Consider the following 11,313-nt stretch of genomic DNA (forward strand, 5'->3'; position numbering starts at 1 on the left):
TGCTAAAGCAACTCTCGAGTGGTTTAAGGGGAAACCTGTAAATGTTAATTTTGTCCTATTTGTTGTTTGCTTCACAATAAAAAGAAAATGTAATGTTCAATATATGTTATAGGCATGTCCTGTAAATGAAACGAGGCAATCCCTCAAATCATCTATTTTAATTACAGGTTGTGAGGTAGCAAAACATGAAAAATACCAAGGGGGTAAATACTTTTGAAAGGCACTGTTTATTTTTAATCATGGCTTAATATATGTTTAGACAAAATGAACTATGGTGCTTATGGTTATACTGGACGTTTTATTTCTTGCATGAGCATGTTGTTACTCTGATGCAGTTTGGCCAGAATCCAGCTGAATTTGTTAGATAGATAGATAGATAGATACTTTATTGATCCCCAGGGGAAATTAAAGGTCTCAGTAGCTTACAGACTTAGACATCACGTACACGAATCACTAAACAGCAATGGACTAATAGAGTTTAAAAAAAAAAAAAAAAAAAAAAAAAAAAAAAAAAAATACCAAATACCCAAGAAGCTGACAGTGTGCTTAAGAATAATCAATCGTCAGAGTAATCAAACATAGCCTGGCAAGAATCTGTGATACTGTGAGCAGCTGGGGATGATCTCTTTTGTGCAGCATATGATTTAAAAGTTGAAAAGGTGTGGATAATGCAATGGGTATGGAATGTGCAATATAAGTACAGTGCAATAACAGTGCAGTTTCAGAATTAGAAATAAATATATTAAATAAAATAGTGCAAGGCAATTTAGTGCAATGTACCTGTATTAAGTATACACCTACTATTGTAGCTGTCAGATTAAGGTACACATGAGGTAGATGAGTTGGTTGACTTGTCCAGTGGTTGACCTGTCTATTGTCCAGTTAGGTACACATGTGCAATATGGAGGAGGTGGAGGTGGTGGTGGTGTTGGATGGACAGACAGACTATGCAGAGAAGTCCAACTCTCCTCTCCCCTTTAGTGAAGCATTGAACAGCTCAATAGCCCTGGGGACAAATGACTTCCTCAGTCTGTCAGTTGAGCCTGGCAGTGAGCGAAGTCTCCAGCTGATCAAGCTCTTCTGCTTGGTTATGATACTGTGGAGTGGATGGCACTCATTGTCCAAGATGCTAATCAGTTTGTTCAGGGTCCTCTTGTTTGATATGGAAGTGATGCACTCCAGTTCAGCCCCCACCACAGAGCCAGCTTTCTTAACCAGCCTGTCTAGTCGCCCAGCATCCCTCTTCTTTATGCTTCCTCCCCAGCATACCACAGCATAAAAGAGGACACTGGCAACAACAGTCTGGTAAAACATCCTGAGGAGCTTACTGCAGACATTGAAGGACCCCAACCTCCTCAAGAAGTACAGCCTGCTCTGCCCTTTCTTGTAGAGTGCTTCAGTGTTGGCTGACCAGTCCAGTCATTGACAGTCATTTGAGACGAAATGTTTGAGTGTCTCATTTGTGCACAAGAGGACCATTGACCTCAACATGAGGATATTTTTTAGAGCACATGAGTATGATGGTTGCCATAAAAACTTTCATCAGTTAAACAGTGACAAGCTGGAAATTATTCTCTGCTTGAGTGACATACAGGTTAGTTTGAACTGACATGTGCTCAGAAAGATCCACTGGACAACACATACTTGTCATCAGGGCTACTTTATTCACAACATTCAGGGCTAAGAATAGTCATTGCATTAAATATGCCACATCTGCAGTTACCTGTGAGGAGTTGGTGTGTTCTCCCCGTGTCCGCATGGGTTTCCTCCGGGTGCTCCGTCTAAGAGACTTTTTCCGTTCAAAGAGCCGGCTCTTGTAAGTGAACGATGAGAGCCGGTTCCCGTCTAAGACAGAGCCATTTTTTTCTAAAGGCTTGTCATTCAACCAATCAGAGAACAACAAGCAAAGGTACCGATCAGCGAAGGGAAGCAATATTCGGCTGCACTTTAAAAATCATGATAACGCAACGGCAGAATGTCTCATTTGCAAGACCAAAATATCTTTTCGAGCAGGCTCCACTAACAATCTTCATAGACATTTGACAACGATACATCCAGCAGTTCATCTGGAAGAAAGCAGGCTAGCATGCCAACACCTGTTCCAACACCTGCACCATCAGGTACATGTCAAGGAACAGCAACACGGAGCTCCATAAAACATTTTCTGACATTGATGCCAGCAAGACGAGACAAAATTGATGAAAAGTTGGCCATAATGATTGCACAAGATTTCCAACCCTTTTCAATTGTAGAGGAGAGGGGATTTAAATGTTACTCAGATGTATGATTATTTATTTTAATAAGCTATTTTGTAATATCTACCTTTTGGGCTCCATTGGCTATATTTCAGAGTTTACAAGTGATTTTTTATTAAGGTGTTTAAATAAAAATCCAGTTATTTATACAATTGAATGTGTGAGTGCAGTCAGTGAGTTATTACAAGACAGCCATAAAAACAATTGGCCATTGCAACACTGTTTACTATTTTTAATATTGAACAATAATATTTTGTCCATATAGTCATGTAAAATGTAGGTAATATTGTTCTGTACCAGTGGAAATAAGTGGTAAAACAAAGAGCCATTTAGGAGCCGAAAGAAGAGCCGGGCCAGAAATTCCCATCACTAACAGGAGGGATCCGCACTAGGGCTCGTTACTACCGCTGAGAGGAGTGTAGACGGGTGTAACCTGACACTACTTCACACAGCACACACCATCAACACTCACTGGAGCGCCACATACACCAGCCACAACATTAAAACTACTGACAGCTGAAGGAAGTAACACACTGTGATTTACCTCAGTCCTCCACCAGGGCTTTATCAGTGTCCTTCACTTCAGCTGTGACTTGTTTTAATCTTGTGCCATTTTTAGTGCTTTACCCCGTCATTAAAGACATTTTTGAACGTTTTATGATTAATTTATTCATTTTCTTCACGAAACCAACACTCAGCCTCCTCCTCCTCCTCCTCCCTGAATACGAACATTTCAGCTTCAGATGGAAGTAAAGTTATTGCTCCAGTGTTCTCCCAGAATACAATCAGAACTCTGAACATCTGTAGCTACTCTGGTAAGTTGAAAGAGTTGTGGATTGTTCTTTTTTATTCTAATAACAATGTGTGCAGGAACAAGACTCGCTCTCACACTGCTGTGTAATATTCCACCTCTTCACAGTTCAGTCCTCTTCTGGCTCTGGTCCTGAGGTCCCATCGTCTCCTGTGGTTCCAGCTGGTCCTGTCCTTGCCAGTCCGGTCTCCCAGTTCCTAGCTTGGCCTGCCCCTCAGTTCTCAGCCAGACTGCCCTCAGTGCCTTCAGTGCCCTCTGTCAGTGTGCCTGTCGTTCTCTTTGTTCCTCACTCTGTTATCTTCTCTGTTCCAGTCCCTGTCCCTGTCTTCATCCCAGTCCCTGTCTAGTCTCGTCCTGTGCTCTGTCCAGTGTCCAGTGCCCTTTCCATCGTTCGGTTCACTCTCCTGTCTTTCTGCTGTTCCCAGGACGAGAGTCACACAGGACACGAGGAAAAAATATTTCTCTCTGAATTTGCATATTGCTCTCGAATATGCATTCCTCATTTTCCTTTGCTGTAAACAGTGTGTGTGTGTGTGTAATTTCTAAAACTATCTATTGCTTTTTCCTCTGTTTTAAAAAACAAATGAATAAAAATTAAAATGTAAACATCTATTGAGTTTTTCTGTTTTAAAAAAAAGTATATAAAAATTAAAAAGAAACATTCAAACCCAATAGTGACGGTGTGTTATTGTCCTCTCTGAGCACTACGTCCACATTTGTAACTAAGGTCCGGTATAAAGTCTGGAAGCTTGTAATCCTCTGTAGAAGTCTGTAATATTTCTGAAAGCCCGTGTTCAGAAATCTGAAGAAGTCAACAGGAGCGGCTCTGATTCCTGGATCAGTGACTCGACACAAAGTCCAAACAGACGAAGTAAACCCTCCACTTCAGGCTTCGTAGCGCTGCACACTTCTCTGACACTGAGCTCAGACACAGAGGAGGAGACTGTCCCCGAGAGAAAAGGACTCTCTCCATAAAAGCACGGTTTAAATCTGATAAAGTAATAAATAAACAACACACCGTCTGTAAACAGGAGACTTCACTGATCCTGAGGGAACTGCAGCGCTACAGGAGCCTTACGCACAGCGGTCTGGATGTCCAACGTTCCTCTAGAGGACGCCGTGGTCGAGTGGTTAGAGCAACACACCCACGCACGCACAGACAGACAGACACACACACACACACACACACACACAGACAGCACCCATAATTTAATAATAATAAAATGTCTCGTATGTATTATGTAATTTACAAATGTAAGTGAAGATAGATAGATAGATAGACAGACAGATAAATGGACAGACAGACAGGGAAAGAGAGGGGCTTTGTAAATGTATAATGTTATATTATTTATAAAATGTTTATAATGTTGAATGTTGAGAGAATGTGCTGCTGTACATTTGCAGTAAATGTAAATCATATTCATTAAACTTTACTGAATCATAGTCTGAAATGTAATGTTCTTTGTTCACACCAATCAGCCACAATATTATAAACACCTCCTCATTTCTATACTCACTATTCAGTCTCCAAGTGGCAACATAACTCCAGCTCCAGCTTCAGAGCTTCATCCCAAGACCTTTGAGCCACAGCTTTCTCTTTTTTCTTCCAGTGCCAGGTGCTCACTGCTGTATCTTCTTTTTTCTCGGTCAGAGAAAGAGTGGCCCCTTCACTTGTAGACGGTCCAGCCTCAGGATCTCTCAGGGTGAAAGACCATGTTTTTAACCATTTATCTCATAAAGTCACAAAATATGACACTGATTCCCACAAATTAACGTTACTAGCTTTGTCTGCTGTGTGAGTGTACTGTGTAAATCCAGTCAGCCAGCTCAACCCTAATATGTTTGTTGAGGTGTAAAAAGGGATTTTATGTCCTCCTTGAACTACCACTGAGGCCTACGGTGGGCCGTGGAAGCTCACACATTGAAAAAGTGTAAGAGGTCACCTAATGAAAACCCCAGGAAAAAGAAAAAATGTGGGTTTGTTGCCTATGTTTTCAGAGACTGTGTCTGTAAGCAACTGCTTTTAAATGTGAGGAGGGTTTCTGTAGGGCCGAAAGATGCATTAGCTGCACTAAACCACTTTACATCAGTTTAAAGATGGAGACACACACAGTTAGAAAGAAAGCTGCCCTGCGCCTGAAGAGATTTACAGCTGTGTTTTGGGAGCACAGCTAGAGATTTACAGGTGAGTTTACCAGGGAACACACTAGTTCTGTTTACATTCTGGAACTTTGTAAATTCATTTATGAAACACTGTCCAAAGTACAGAGCAGTTCTGGGGGGGTCTTCACTGTATTTAGTTAAAGATGGATTGAAGATAAAGAAATAAAGGAGTGGAATTAAGGATAGATGAGAGGTAGAAAATTCTTAAGCCTTAAGCAGAGCTCAGCTCTCACTGAAACCATGTGGAGTTCTGCAGAGTCTGGATTGTGAAGCTTGTGAAGAATCTTACATTCTGAGTTGGTGAAAATGCACATCGCAGACTGCAGGGAATCTCTGAGACTCTTACAGCAGACAGTTTGAATTATTATTTATAATGTGTTTGTCCACATTCTGTGTTGATTTGTCCTTGGCAAGTTTTATTTTAAAATTTATTTTCTAGTGATTATAATATAATATAATATATTTCTAGTGATAATTATTGTAGTTGTTTTCTGTTTTTAACAAATGGAGTGAAGCAATAATTAAAATAAATCATTACAATAAAATGCTAATAACAATAAGTAGAGACAATAAGTTGGAGACTAAATAATTAAATGCTTATTATTAAAATTTCATAAAAGGTGTGAAAGTCTATTCTATAATAACTTTGTGTGTAGTGTACCACCAGCTGACTGTGCTACAAAGCAGTGGTTTCACACCCTCCCAAAAGAATGGGCCAGGCTGCATTACCCAAGACTTAGAGAAATGTGTGAATGTGTGTTTCTGTGTGTGGGTGAATTGCTCACAGTTGGCTGTGCAAATTTCAGCTGCAGTTATATTTTTGTTATATGACAGTGAGGTTGGGCAGCACAATGGAGCAGCAAGTGGTGTCTCTGTCACAGCTCCAGGGTCCTTGAGGTTTGTGGGTTCGAGTCCCGCTCCGGGTGACTGTCTGTGAGGAGTGTGGTGTGTTCTCCCTGTGTCTGCGTGGGTTTCCTCCGGGTGACTGTCTGTGAGGAGTGTGGTGTGTTTTCTCTGTGTCTGCGTGGGTTTCCTGTGGGTGACCGTCTGTGAGGAGTGTGGTGTGTTCTCCCTGTTTCTACGTGGGTTTCCTCCGGGTGACTGTTTGTGAGGAGTGTGGTGTGTTCTCCCTGTTTCTGCGTGGGTTTCCTCCGGGTGACCGTCTGTGAGGAGTGTGGTGTGTTCTCCCTGTTTCTGCGTGGGTTTCCTCCGGGTGACCGTCTGTGAGAAGTGTGGTGTGTTCTCCCTGTTTCTGCGTGGGTTTCCTCCGGGTGACTGTCTGTGAGAAGTGTGGTGTGTTCTCCCTGTTTCTGCGTGGATTTCCTCCGGGTGACTGTCTGTGAGGAGTATGGTGTGTTCTCCATGTGTCTCCGTGGGTTTCCTGCGGGTGACTGTCTGTGAGGAGTGTGGTGTATTCTCTCTGTGTCTGTGTGGGTTTCCTCCGGGTGACTGTCTGTGAGGAGTGTGGTGTGTTCTCCCTGTGTCTCTGTGGGTTCCCTCTGGGTGACTGTCTGTGAGGAGTGTGGTGTATTCTCTCTGTGTCTGTGTGGGTTTCCTCCGGGTGCTCTGGTTTCCTCCCACGCTCCAAAAACACACGTTGGCAGGTGAATTGGAGACTCAAAATGTCCGTAGGTATGAGTGTGTGAGTGAATGTGTGAGTGTGTCTTGCCCTGTGAAGGACTGCTGCCCCCTCCAGGGTATGTTCCTGCCTTGCTCCCAGTGATTCCAGGTAGGCTCTGGACCCACCGCGACCCTGAACTGGATCAAGGCTACAGACAATGAATGAATGAATGAATGAATGAATGAATATTGAGGTTAAAAAAGTGAAAATTATATGCAGATTATTCCTGATTGTTTGTAGTAAGAGCTTTAATCTGCAATGTATTTCACAGTATAACTATGGTGAAATGTTTGACATTTTAACTTAAGAACACAAACACATACTGTGAGATATGGGTGTGTTCACACTGCTCTTCCTCCAGTTCTTTCTGACTGATTTAATTCCAAATTTCATTTAAATCCTTGGACTAAAACAATGAAAATCACAAACCATTTACAACTCCAATGTACAACTCCACTTTCCCCAGTGCCTTCTACATATGTATCACAGCTCCTGTTCATCTTTAGAGTCTTGACTTTCCACAGGAAGTGTTGAGCTGTCTTTAAGGAAGAGACATCCTCTTCTTTTCCACAGATGAATATAGTTCGGTTTCTTAAGTAGTGGGTTTAACCTTGTCTTTATGCTCTCATTTGACTAGGTTATGTTATTAACCCTTGGTTATCACATTAAACAGAGCTATAATATTTTGGTGGTGCTTCTGAATGTAAACAAACACAGTGAAGAGGCCTATTGTAACTCTTCTTTTGTCTTAAAAGTCAGAAGTGTCTCAGCAATCAGTTTATCAGCAGTGAAACCCAGTTGCTCAGTTGTTTATTCATTACAACTATCACAGTGTGGCCCTCAGACTCTTACACTGACCCTTCCCTCATGGCTGAATATGTCCCACCCCTTGACAGTGGTTTTAATCTTGTGGCTGGAGAATTTAACACAAACTCGCTTTAGAATTTTACATTTCCATAAAATCATTTATTGTTGAATGTATCTCCTGTGATTTTTTCAGGACGACAGCGTTCAGCGCCTTCATCCTCCTCCTCCTCCTCCTCCTCCGTCAGTGTGAATATCAACATTTCAGTTCCAGATGGAAGTGGTGTTAATGTTCCAGTGATTCTCCACAGCAGATTAAATGATCTAAACAACTCCACAGAGTTTGGTAAGACACGTGTTGAGTTGTAACAGGAGTGTGAACAAATCCTGAAAATGCAAAGAGCGAAGTGTCAGCATTTGTGTTCAGCCTTTCTGGTGTGAAGGCATTCTGGGGTAAAGACATAACGTGTCTCCCAATCGTGTCCCCCAAGCGAGGCCACCAAACAAACAAACAAAGCCTAATTTTTCTCTTTCCACAATGTGTCTCTACCCCATCTCTGCTCTCTCTGGAACTCGCAGGCGCTTTTACTTCCACAGACGGAAAAGCAACATCAATAACCTTCGCTCTCTATATCACACATCCACACCCATAACCAATTCCTTCTCAATAGGTCTATGGAACTGTCAGTCTGCGGTAAACAAAGCAGACTTCATCTCCGCCTATGCAAATCATCTTTCGCTAGACATCCTAGCCCTCACTGAGACTTGGATCAAACCGGAAAACAGCGCTACCCCCATTGCTCTCTCCATCAACTACAGATTCTCCCATACCCCACAGCCTGGTAAATGAGGTGGTGGTACAGGGCTGTTGATTTCCAACACATGGAAATATACCCAGTTCAAATCATCAGTCTCGTACAACTCCTTTGAATACCATGCCATCCTGATGACTGCACCTGTAAAAATGTATGTGGTTGTTGTATATCGTCCCCCAGGGCAACTGGGCGATTTCCTAGGAGAGCTAGACACCCTGCTTTCTTGCATCCCTGAACATGACTGTCCCATGCTCATTCTCGGTGATATGAACATCCACCTAGACACTCAGATGATTTCTTCTCTCTGACCCACTCCTTTGAGCTACAGCAGGTATCAGCTCTGACCATTACTTTATTCAGCTCAATGCTTGTCTCCCTCAGCAACCCACTGTGTCCGCTCCCTCTGTCCCCTTCCGGCGCAATCTTTGCAACCTATCTCCCACCCACTTCTCTGCCCTTGTGACTTCTGCTCTCCCACCCCCCAGCACCTTCTCATCTCTTGAGGTCAATGATGCCACAGAGTCACTCTGCACAACACTGAGCTCCTGCTTGGATCGCCTGTGCCCTCTGACAACCAGACCCGCAAGACCCATGCAGCCCCACCCGTGGCTTACTGACTCCCTTCAATCAATGCGCACTAACCTCAGAGCTGCTGAGAGGAAATGGCGAAAAACAAAACACCCATCACACCTGAAACAACTGCAATCTCTGCTCTCAGCCTTCTCATCAAACACCACCTCTGCAAAAAAGAAATTCTACCAAGACAAAATCAATAATGCTACTGACACCCGGAAGCTCTTTTCAACCTTCAAGTCTCTACTGAACCCTCCACCTCCGCCCCCTGCAACCAATATCATTGCTGACGCATTTGCTGACTTCTTCACCAGCAAAGTTGCTGCCATTAGCAGCCAGTTTTCTGACCCTTCTGCACAGCTCTCCCCTCGAATCCTCCTAAACCTATTGCTTCCTTCCTTTCTTTCACTCCTCTCACAGAAGACGAGGTATCAAATCTCCGTCCATTGTGTCCGCAGCCACTCATGTAATCAATTCTTCACTAACCTCTGGAGCATTTCCAAACACCTTCAAGCAAGCTCAGGTAAGACCTCTACTCAAAAAACCTTCTCTTGCTCCTTCTATAGTAGAGAACTACCGACCTGTCTCTCTCCTCCCCTTCCTGTCTAAAATCATTGAAAGAGTTGTCTTTAAGCAGGCAACAAAATTCCTCTCCCAACATAACCTCCTTGACTCTAACCAATCCGGCTTCAAGAGCGGCCACTCGACGGAAACTGCGCTTCTGTCAGTAATGGAAGCTCTTAAAGATGCCAAAGCGACAGGTCAGTCCTCAGTTCTCATCCTGCTTGACCTATCAGCAGCATTTGATCTGGTCAACCACCACATCTTACTAAACAAACCTACTGACATGGGCTTCAAGAACAATGCACTCTCCTGGTTTGAGTCTTATCTCACTGGACGATCCTTCAATGTGTCATGGCTTGGACAAACATCAGCGCGACAAAACCTCACCACAGGTGTGCCCCAAGGCTCAGTGCTGGGACCCCTCCACTTTGCCTTGTACACCACCTCTCTAGGCCCAATCATACATTCACACGGCTTTTCCTATCACTGCTATGCAGAAGAAACACAGCTCTATTTATCCTTTCCTCCAGGAGACACTTCAGTGGCAACTCAAATCTCTGACTGTCTCTCTGACATATCTACATGGATGAAGGAACATCACCGCCAATTGAATTTATACAAAACTGAACTGCTGGTCCTCCCAGCCAAACAAGCTATTCTCCGCAACATCAGCATCAAGCTAGAGTCCCTATCAGTGGCTCCCACCAAGTTTGTAAGAAACCTGGGTGTCATGGTTGATGACCAGCTGACCTTCGCCGATCACGTTACCGCTGTAGCTCGATCGTGCCGCTTCTCCCTCGCATCAAATTTAAATCACTAATGATGGCCTTCAGAGTATTCACTGGCTCTGCTCCCATCTACCTCAATAGAGCCCGCCCTCTCCATTCCTCAAAGGAGCGCCAACTAACACGGCCAACCCCCAGGTCAGTCAAGGCTATTCTCATCTCTGGTACCACGCTGGTGGAACGAGCTTCCAAGCACTATCAGAGCAACAGAAACCCTCTCTGCATTCAAGAAATCCTTGAAAACCCAGCTCTTCCGAGAGTATCTCTTGCACTGAAAGTCTTTCTTTAATGCACTTATTACTTCCCGGCATATTGCACTCAATGTAAGGTAATTTGTATAAATTGTGCTGTAGTTTGAATGTTAGATCCTCTTTTGTAAGTCACTTTGGATAAAAGCCAAATGCATAAATGTAAATGTTAATGTAAAATGAGTCGTGTTTAAACGAATCCAGTGAAAGACCAGATGAATGTAAACAGACCTCTGGTGATTACTGGATTATTCTGATTGGTGTTTAAAGATTTCACACTGTGTAATATCCCCTCTCCTCAGCTGCAGAGACACAGAGAACTGAATCTGTCTTCAGTGAGAACAGAGAGAGCGAGCGAGGGTAAGTCGGTACTTTACTTTTCACAACATCAAGAGCAAATGTGCAGTAAGGGTCTGACCAAAGGGACCATTTTGTGGCTACAATTACCACACTCTCAGAAACACTGCTGTGGTGGGACCCTCAGTGGTTCATATTCAGTGCTTTGTGTGTGTGTGTGTGTGTGTGTGTGTGTGTGTGTGTGTGTGTGTGTGTGTGTGTTGCCTTGCGAAGGACTGGCACCCCCTCTAGGTTGTGTTCCGGCCTTGCGCCCATTAATTCTGTGTAGGATCTGGACACACAGAGACCCTGAACTGTATAAGTGGTTAAAGACAATG

General features: G+C 43.4%; 1 pseudogene; it reads left to right on the forward strand.

Annotated features, from left to right (window-relative positions):
- LOC136677908 (uncharacterized) overlaps positions 1-11,313 on the forward strand; it is a 256,856-nt pseudogene that overhangs the window by 11,260 nt on the left and 234,283 nt on the right.

The sequence above is a fragment of the Hoplias malabaricus genome, chromosome Y, assembly GCF_029633855.1.
Source record: "Hoplias malabaricus isolate fHopMal1 chromosome Y, fHopMal1.hap1, whole genome shotgun sequence".
Taxonomy (NCBI): Eukaryota; Metazoa; Chordata; class Actinopteri; order Characiformes; family Erythrinidae; genus Hoplias; species Hoplias malabaricus.